Genomic DNA, 9,380 nt, shown 5'->3' on the forward strand with positions numbered 1-9,380 from the left:
ATCTCACTATAAAACGTTTGTATCAAAATTTCGCCCCACCCCCTTCCGCCCACACAAAGGACGAAAATCTGTTGCATCCACAATATTGCAGATTCGAGAAAACTAAAAACGCAGAATCATAGATAACGACCATATCTATCAGATTGCTGAATCTGGATCAGATCAGATCATTTTTATAGCCAAAAGGAACAAATCAATTTGCAGTGGCTACGCAGCGCCCGACGTCACGCTCAGACTGATTTTCTGTCTCTCTCGCACGCACTCTTTGTCGTGTCGCTTAATAGTAGCGGCGTCTGCCGGAGGAGAGCCATACTGACTTAGTATCGGGTATAACTGTAGAGTTGCGGTGTCCGCAGCAACTCACAACGTTCCCCCTCGTTTATATTGCGTGTACGCTCTTTGTAGCGCGGGCTGTTATATCTCCTTGGGTATTATATATTCCTGGCCGCATTGTAGCCCCCAAAGTTAAGGGTATAAATTATAATGCAACATGGGTTTGTGCGTAATATCGTCGGCAGTCGTGCATGGGTCCGGCGAAACGGCTGGTTTGGCTTTCTGCTGGGTTTTTTTTTTTTTTCTTGGCACTGGCACTGGGGACAACACTGTTTCAATAGTTTTTCCAATTTTCTTTTGACTTGGTCCGATTTTTTAAAACAAAATCACATAGTATTATATTTTTTTTTTTTTTCGGCCATTCTTTGTCTTTCAAAATTTTAACACTTTTTTTGAAAAATTTTCTCTTTTTTTTGTTTTCTCAATCCTTAGATTGATCCATCGCGTAGGACATATCGAGTCCTGTCACGGTCGCCATGTAAAATGAAATGTTCAAATCCTTTTCGTTGGATCGTTGGGGCTCAACCCTCCGATCTGTTTTATTGTGATTTCTGTTCTGTATTTTACAATTGTGGTTTGGGCTTTTGTAAGCCAAAAGCCGCGGAGCTGCGCTGCCAGTGACGCCGGCAGCGGAGCGGCAGAACTATGTGTTCTTATCTCTTATATGTTAATATGTATATGCTCAGCGCTGTTGGCAGCGAGACCGCGAGGGAAGATATATGTGTGTATGCATGTATATTAGTGCCGTCAAGTCATGGGAACATGCTGACGCTGCACTTGGGTCGCTCGAGGCATTCTTGAGTGAATCGTAATACGATCACCCAGAATGTCTGGGACTTTATTGTTACGTAAACACTGAAACAAAGTGTTACAGTGTGTATTCTTTAAGTACCGTCGGTACAGTGGGTATTCGAAATAATGAATACTTTACTTTACTTTAATATGAGCATACTACAGCCGAGCTTGCAATTCTTGGAGGTATTCTGTAGACCATTGTTTCCAGAATGAATGCTTTAGACGCGATACCAATTCCCAGCGCTTGACCAATGTTCTTCCTTGATGATCAGTATTGACGTCAGGAGGCGTTGTCAATGGTTCACCAATCAAGAAGTGTCCTGGGGTGAGCGCTGTTGTATCAGTGGGATCATTTGACATTGGAGTGATGGGTCGAGATTTGAGAATTGCTTCAATTTCGATTATCACTGTGTTTAGTTCTTCAAATGTTAATGAGGCTGTGTTGGTGGTTGTTATCAACTGCTTTTTTGCTGATTTTACCGCCGCTTCCCAGAGGCCGCCAAACGATGGAGCCCTGGGAGGAATGAATTTAAAATCCACTTGCTTTTTGTTGCAATGATTCGTGATCAGAGCACTTGCATTTGAGCTGAATATAGAGTCTTCTAATTCTTTAAGCTGGTTGTTTGCACCCACAAAGTTCGTTGCATTGTCGCAATGAATAGTTTGGCACTTCCCACGTCTGCTTAAGAATCGACGCAGGGCGGCCAAGAATGCATCTGTGGTCAGGTCGCTTACCAGCTCCAGGTGTACTGCCTTTGTGGAAAAGTAGCAAAACACGGCGATGTACGCCTTATCGGGTCTTTTGCCTCGGATCTTATGGTGGATCGAGATTGGTCCACAGTAGTCGACGCCTACATTAAGAAACGGGCGTGCTTGTGTGACTCGTTGTGCTAGGAGATTGCCCATGATCTGGTGTATCAGCTTTGGTCTAGCCTTGGTGCATCTAACACAGCTGTGGATGATGCTTCTAGCCATTGTCTTGTCATTGATAATCCAATATTGTTGTCTTGCGATTGCCCTTAATGCTTGAGCACCACAATGCGATTCCTCTCGACAGGACATCGGCTGCGTTGTTGGCCGATGACACGTCGTGACGCCATTGTGACTGATTTGTTAATGCCTGGATTTTGGCTATTCGATTTGCCACAAAGGTATGGTATGTTGATGACGATGCGTTTATCCAGGATAAAACAACGGTGGAATCACTCCAAAACCATCCTGAAACCGTTGTAATGTCCATGTGCAGATCCTGTCGGACTGGGTTTGTGAGCTCACTGCAGCACAAAGTTCTAACAGTGGTAGTGATTGTTTGGCTGTCGGCGCCACACTTGATTTCGAACAGAGCAGTCTTACTGACACTTGGTTGTTTTTGTATGTAGCGCGTACATATACTGCTGCGCCATATGCTCGTTCTGATGCATCTACAAACTTATGGAGTTCTTGGGTAACTGGAATTTTACCATCGTAGATATGCCGGGGAATTTGCATTTTGTTCAATGTTTGTAAGTCGTCCCGGTATTCTTTCCATTCGGTTTGGTGTTGTAATGGTAATTCGTTATCCCAATCCAGTTTGAGCTCCCAAAGTTGTTGCATGAAGATTTTTGCCTTTACTACCACCGGTGCAAAGAGTCAAAGATTTGGGCCAGTTCGGAACATACCACCCGTTTGGTGATGCGTGTAGCCTGGCTTTTCTGTGTTCGTCCACACAATGTATCCTTCTTCGGCATCCAGATGAGACCCAGAGTTTTCACGCTGTAGTGCTCTAGTGTCTCTCCTAATTTTACATCGGTTACAATATCCTCTTTGGGGATTCCTTGGAGAAGTTGCTCATTGTTGGAGCACCACTTGCGCAATTTGAATCCGGACGGTAGAAATATCTTATTTAGTTCTTGTCGAGCATAAATTGCCTCTGGAATCGTGTTTGCTCCAGTTAGACAGTCGTCAACATAGAAATCTGTTTTTAATGTTGTTGATCCTACTGGTAGTCTGTCTTTGTATTGTATTGCCAAATGATCCAGACATTTCGTTGCTAGGAACGGAGCAGCTGTTGTCCCATATGTTACTGTTTTCAGGCGATAGTACCTGATCTCTTCGGATGGATTGCTTCTCCAGACTATCATCTGATGGAATTGATCCTCCGGATTCATCCACACTTGCCGGTACATCTTTTCTATGTCCGCTGTGAATACGTACTTATGAATTCGAAATCGTAGCAGAATGGACATAAGTTCGCTCTGAACGGTGGGTCCAGCCTGCAGAATGTCGTTCAAAGATTTCCCGCTTGTTGATTTGCATGAGGCATCGAATACTACCCGAAGCTTTGTGGTGGTGCTCTCAGGTTTGAGTACACAATGATGTGGAATGAAGTAGTGCCTTTTGGGAACTTTTGATGCTGGCACAATCTTCATATGTCCTAGTCCTTCATACTCTTCCATGAAGTCCACATAACTCTTCCAAGTTTCTGTTGAGCTTCGCCGCTCCAACGCTAGGAATCTTTTTGTTGCGGTTTCCAACGACTCCCCCAGGGCTGAAGGGTGTTCGGAAAATAGGAGCTTTACAATAGGAGCAATAGGAGCTTTACAGGCCGTCTGAAGCTGTCTGAAGATTTTCTATAAAATGAGCTTCACACCGTGCTTCCACTGGAGTGCGTGGTTTGTCTTCCGTCTCTAGATTGTCCAGAGTGCAGAATCTTTCCATGAGCTCGTTTACTCCCGTTGCACAAATGGGTGAGGAATTGTGGGCAGATTTGACTTTTCCTGCCACAATCCATCCCAGCTTAGCTGTTGATCTGGTAGCAGCAGCGAGTAGTAATGCTCGACTCCGATTTACATGTCTGTGGCTCTATTTAAATAGAGGGGGCTTAAGAGGGCTAAGTTCGGGTTTTCAGATACATACATATATTGTTGTTGAGGAACCAAAATTGAGGCAAAAACAATTAAAGTCAAGTATTTAAAACAAGACAGTTAAGTAGAAAATTGATTCATTAATCGGATAAAATTATGTGGGCAGGGCTGAGAGATCTAGATATCTAAAAATATTCGACGGAATATCAAAATTGTTTCTGCTTCGAACTGTATTGGAAAAAGCAATAATGCAGCTGGCTGGATGACAACAAAGCAATAATATAAGTCCAGTCCACATCATTGCAAAGCGACTGTCCCTGCATGGAGCAAACTAAGATCCTCGCCCGCATACAGCCAAAGCATGTCCATTTTCAAGGCGCGGTATGGACGACACAAAAATGTGACGTGTTTTCGGGAATTAAGAACAAAAGATTGTTATCCCCCCCTGTATCTTTCAGTGTAAAAGAGTTCGATGATGCGCTGGCCCAGGATGTGGTTGACCTAAAGGAGCTGCGCAGACTGACGTTTAATGGTGGGATATCACACTTCTGATAGGCGTAGTAATTCATGGACATGAATCCAATCCAATCCACAGGTGTGCCCGATGTACAAAGCTTCCGTGCACTCAGCTGGAAACTGCTGTTGGGCTACTTGGGACCAAGACGCAGCAGTTGGACGACCACGCTGGCCCAGAAGCGAGCCCTGTACCAGCAGTTCATCGAGGAATTGGTACTCCCCCCGGGACACAGCTGCAATGGAGCTGGAGAAGGCGACGGGGACGGGGACGTCGCTGTTGATTCAAGGGGCGTTGGCCTACAAGATCATCCGCTTAGCGAGGGGCCAGAAAGCGCCTGGAACACATTATTCAATGACAACAAATTTCTGCTGCAGATCGGCAAAGATGTGAGGCGCCTGTGTCCCGACATCTCGTTCTTTCAGCAGCCCACAGAGTATCCCTGTGACATTGTGGTGCACAGTAAAGGCGAGCACGGGCGCCGGCTTCACAAACGGGTAGTGCCCACGGTGCTCAGCTCGGCGGACGTCCTGGCCTGGGTTACGTACAGGGCATGAATGAGATTGTCGGACCCATCTACTATGTGATGGCCTCGGATCCGGATCTCTCGTACCGCGCCCACGTGGAGGCAGACTGTTTCTTCTGCTTCACGGCTCTAATGAGCGAGATACGCGACTTCTTCATCAAGACTCTGGACGATGCGGAGGGTGGTATAAAGTTCATGATGGGCCTGCTATCTAACATGCTGAAGACTAAAGATATAGCATCTGAAGAGCCAAGAGCTGCCTCCGCAGTACTACAGCTTCAGGTGGCTCACCCTCCTGCTCTCGCAGGAGTTTCCACTGCCCGATGTGCTGCGAATTTGCGATTAGGTATTCTCGGACGAGCAGCGCTTTAATTTTCTCATCAAAATCTGCTGAACCATGATATTGTAAGCATGCGCTGACTTTGAACTGATTCATTTGCATTTACTGATGTATTTACTGATTTATAGAATCCAAAGGGAAGCAATTTTAGAGAACGACTTTGCCTCGAATGTGAAGCTGCTGCAAAACTATCCACCCATTGACATAAACGTTGTGATTACTCATGCAGTCTCCCTGGCGTAGCACTCACTTTTAGTGATACCACAGATATTACATATAATACCCGATTCCGGGTAGAGTCTGACAAAGCAATAATCCACAGTGTCTAGTTATCATGTTCAATAGTTGGAAGCCCAGGACCCAACAAAAGATCGAACACTAGCGCTGTTTCTCTGTTTTATACGTTACAATTTCATAATAAACGAATGTGCCGCATGTGTTTGTGTGGAGATTAAAAATGCGAAAACATATGTAAAATAGAGTGATCATAGCTCAAGTGTAATTTTGTGTTCGTGTGTGGCATCGTCAAAAAACACAGTAAAAAATATATATAACATTGGATTCCCGTTAGAGATTGATTACTTGGCCAAACGTGGGGCCGTATCCTTGCAAATCGTCTGAGCAATAAACTCCACCAGTGTTCGGGTCGGGCGGCCGGCCATTCCCTTGCGCAGATACTCGTATTCGAAGCCCTTTGTCACCATAACATTTGTGGCATCCTTTGAGGGAGAAAATCCATAAGATCTGCGCCCCAACAAAGCGCCCCACAATACTCACAATATGCATCCACTGGCCACAGGGCACAAACTCACGGAGAAAGGCAGCGGCCTTGCAGGGACGTCCACCTCGGTCAATGCCATAGTTCTGCACATCGCTGCGTCCCCCGGCACGCGCGGCCTTGCTGTAATATTTCCACAATGGGAAGCGCCACACACGATCTCCGGTATGCATGCTGGCGTGCTTGATCTGCTGCCACAGGATCTCCGAGTTGGTAAAGACCCCCGCAGCCGACTCATCCAGGGCCTGGCGCATGTAGCCCGAGCAGGTGCCGACGTCAATGATGCACTTGGGACAGAAGTTTTGCGCATACAGCAGGGCGTCTGCCAGGACCAGTACATCCTCGTGATCGGTGCACTGGATCTCGATGGTCTTGCCGTTCATGGACTTGACCATGTCCCCAGTACGGACCGAATTGCAGCCCACTACGTTTTCACAAAGAGGTATCGGGCCGCGAATGTTGACCTAAGAACAGCATTATTATTCAAGGAGATATCATTTCTGTCCTGAGTACTTACCGGTAAACGCAGGCCAGCCACAGCTCGACAACAGGCCACCACAACGGCGGCCCCGGTCATGTCGCCACGCATATGGAAGAGCTCATGTTTCTCTTTCAGGCACAATCCTCCAGCATCGTAAGTCACGCCTTGGCCCACCAGCACAATGGGGTGCTCCTCGGCACAGGTGCCGTAGTAAGTCAGCTCCAGGAAGATGGGTGGCTCGCACGAGGCCTTGCCCACAGCCAGGAAGGCGTGCATTGACTGGCTCTCGGCCCAGCCCTCGACCTTGACCTCCACATTGACACGGGATTTGCACAGCACCTCGACGACATTCTGCGCAAAAGCTGTGGGTGTGAGGAGGTTGGAGGGCATCTCCTGCAGCTGTCTCGTCAGGTTCTGGGCGGCTGCCTTCTGCAGACCAATGCGCCATCCTTCGAGGTCGCAGACCTCGTCTTTTCTTGCGTATAAGTCCAGCGACGGCACTGGAATCCTGTTCTGTGGGTTACGCAGCTCCTGGTAGAGCCAGATGCCCAATGCGGCCCCCTCGGCGGCGGCGCTCTGGCTCGATCGCGAAGAAAAGGCGAGCCTCGCCCCGCTTGGGCATGGGTCCGGACATGCGGAGGACCTCTAGCAATCGGCCGGCAGTCTTCTGGACATTGTACCGCCAACCGGCCGCGGTGAGGACGCCAGCATCATTGCGGTCCGTTTCGTCGGCGAACACGCCGACCACAAGTCCGCGGGATGGAGGATCCGCACACATGTCCATCTGCTGGAGCTGCAACATCTGGTTTACCGCCTGCGAGGCGGAGCGGCGCTGGATAGCCTGGGGACGTGGTCGCAGGCGCTGCGGGAAGGCCTGGGAGACCAGCCGACGTACAACGCCAAGCATTATTTTTCGTTAAGCCCACACAATGTACCAAATATCAGAATATACGTATTTGGTGTTCGATTTCTAGTAATAGAGAATGCCAAATTGAGGCGATGAATGTACTCCATGAGAAAGTGACACTCACTTCAAGGGCTATTTGGTCGGTACATTCAGGAAATTCGAAAGGATCAGAATCTAAAAACGAGTGCACATCGGCCCTTCACTCACTACTGTTTTGGTTTGGCTGTCCTCGGAGGAGTAAACATGTCGAGTTAACAAATCATGAACTCTTGAAGGGCCATGGTACTCAAATAGATGTGGCTCTGGATGAGTGTAACTTCCAGAAGGAAGCCTTTTCGTCCTATGAGCGTCCTTGATGAGCACCTAGATATCAGAGACCATGAAAGCTAGAGTCACCAAATTGTATATCCAGACACCTGGACCCGTCCGCCCCCACAAAGACCAAAAATCTGTGGCATTCACAATTAACGCAGAATCGTAGAGAACGCCATATTTACTAGACTGTCAAATGTGGATGAGATCGGATCGTTATTATAACGACCAAATCGCCTTCCACGCGCTTACTCATTCTCTCTCGATCTCTCTATCCATCTCACACACTCTTTCTCGTGCAGTGTGTTCGCTCTGGCGGAGGGAAGCGAGACAGAACGGCGGGCTTTTGTGTAAGAAAGAGAGAGAGGGAGAAAAGTTCCACTCTCCTATCTCATGACAAGTGCGAGCATAATTCAGAGTTAATTTCGTTCCCGCTCGTTAAAGAATCTTTTTTGTATAAGTGGGTGATAAAAAAGAAAGGTTTTTAAAATCAAAACGTTAGAGAATACAATTTATTTGGCATACGCCTAACTTTTAAAATATTTCAGCGAAAAATAAGCTTTAATTTTACAATAAGGCATTGCCGTTACAAAGTGCCGTGACTAAATGATTCCTTTAAAGTTTCGATACTGCATCATTAATTCCTGAAAATTTAGAATAGTTTTTCTAAAATAAAGAGACCGAAAAACTTGGGTAACTGCAAATTTGTATTTTACGACGACGAAAAAAAGGAGTGCGTGCGTTCGTTTTCATAGATTTTTCTCGACTTCTCTTCATATATTCAAACAATTTCTTCTGCGCCTATCTTACCTACGGTGGCAAAGCGGGGCGAATTCGCCAAGAGCGAGAGAGCGAGCTTATATTGCGCTCCCGCTTTGCCCTAGCCTAACTTACACTAGACTTCATAAAATACGATCCTAATAACAATTATGAACAATGAACGTGGCTCCGCTGCTCGTCCTTAGGTCGACCACTCTGACCCTTCCGTCCTGCCCGGCGGTTGTAACGACCACCCTTCCGAGGAGCCCCTGTTGAGGGGGCAGGCTGTCGTCGGCGACGATTACGAGGTCGCCTTCCTTGATGTTTGGTTCCTCCTGGTGCCACTTGAATCTTATTTGCAATCCCAGCACATACTCCAGGGACCATCGCTGCCAGAACATTTGCCTGGCTGACGAGACAAGCCGCCATCGCTTTAAGCAGCTCAGACCCTCCTGGTCCGGGGTCCTGGGGGTGCGATGAGCGGCCCGCCTGTCAGCAGGTGCCCGGGAGTCAGCATGTCTCAGTCGCTTGGGTCTGGGCTTAGGGGTCCTAGCGGGCGCGAGTTGAGGAGCTCCTCTGCGGTGAGGAGAGCGCTTCCGACTGCCTCTATCTTCCTCCGCAGTTCGCTGAAGTGGCGACTTGCTCCGACGAAATTTGTCGCGTTGTCGCAGTTCACGCGTTGCGGACATCCTCGACGACCGACGAACCTTTGGAATGCCAACAAGAAGGAATTAGTCGTCAAATCGGAGACAATTTCTAAATGAACCGCCTTGGACGCAAAACAGACAAATA

At 47.5% G+C, this 9,380-nt stretch overlaps 2 pseudogenes; one reads left to right on the forward strand and one right to left on the reverse strand.

Moving 5' to 3' along the window:
• The first annotated feature begins 4,332 nt into the window (after positions 1 to 4,332).
• LOC6604076 lies at positions 4,333 to 5,594 on the forward strand (annotated as a pseudogene).
• Positions 5,595 to 5,730: 136 nt separating this feature from the next.
• On the reverse strand, positions 5,731 to 7,556 carry LOC6604077 (annotated as a pseudogene).
• Between the last annotated feature and the right edge of the window lie 1,824 nt (positions 7,557 to 9,380).

The sequence above is a fragment of the Drosophila persimilis genome, unplaced genomic scaffold (assembly GCF_003286085.1).
Source record: "Drosophila persimilis strain 14011-0111.01,24,50 unplaced genomic scaffold, DperRS2 tig00001412-arrow-arrow-pilon, whole genome shotgun sequence".
Taxonomy (NCBI): domain Eukaryota; kingdom Metazoa; phylum Arthropoda; class Insecta; order Diptera; family Drosophilidae; genus Drosophila; species Drosophila persimilis.